The sequence below is a fragment of the Mandrillus leucophaeus genome, unplaced genomic scaffold (genome assembly GCF_000951045.1).
Source record: "Mandrillus leucophaeus isolate KB7577 unplaced genomic scaffold, Mleu.le_1.0 Scaffold196, whole genome shotgun sequence".
Taxonomy (NCBI): Eukaryota; Metazoa; Chordata; class Mammalia; order Primates; family Cercopithecidae; genus Mandrillus; species Mandrillus leucophaeus.
In genome coordinates, this window is record NW_012101987.1 from 382483 (window position 1) to 383132 (window position 650).

The 650-nt window shown below is 38.6% G+C and overlaps 1 protein-coding gene across 1 annotated transcript in view; it reads right to left on the reverse strand.

The window, feature by feature from the left end:
- The window catches only part of RAB21 (RAB21, member RAS oncogene family), a 32382-nt gene that overhangs the window by 25107 nt on the left and 6625 nt on the right, over positions 1-650 (reverse strand). The window lies entirely within an intron of this gene.

Consider the following 650-nt stretch of genomic DNA (forward strand, 5'->3'; position numbering starts at 1 on the left):
TAAGGGGAAAAAGATTTTAAAAAGAACTTCAATTATTATACTGTATGAAGATATTATAATAAATCACTTAAATCAACAGTAATGTGGCTTTCAAAGATACTTAGAAGACACTTTGAACACTCAAAATATTCTTTGTGCAAACAAAGAAATCAAGATTCCTAGACTAAGACTATGATGCAAAACGTTAAACCACTGATTTATTTTAAAAAAGCAGTAGACTAGGCTTAAGAAAAAAAAGCACACCATTTCTATTTTTAAAATTTATTGATTTATTTTTTACTATTTTATTTTTTTGAGATGGAGTCTTGCTCTGTCACCCAGGCTGGAATGCAATGGTGCAATCTTGGTTCACAGTAACCTTTGCCTCCCAGGTTCAAGTGATGCTCCTTCCTTAGTCTCCCGAGTAGCTGGGATTACAGGTACCCAGCATCATGCCCGGCTAATTTCTGTATTTTTGTAGAGACGAGGTTTCACCATGTTGGCTAGGCTGGTCTTGAACTCCTGACCTCAGGTGATCCACCCACCTCAGCCTCCCAAAGTGCTGGGCTTACAGGCGTGAGCCACCATGCCTGGCCCTTTTATTTTTATTTTTTAAAAACAGGGTCTCACTATGTTGCCCAGGTTGGTCTTAAACTCCTGGGCTCCAGCTA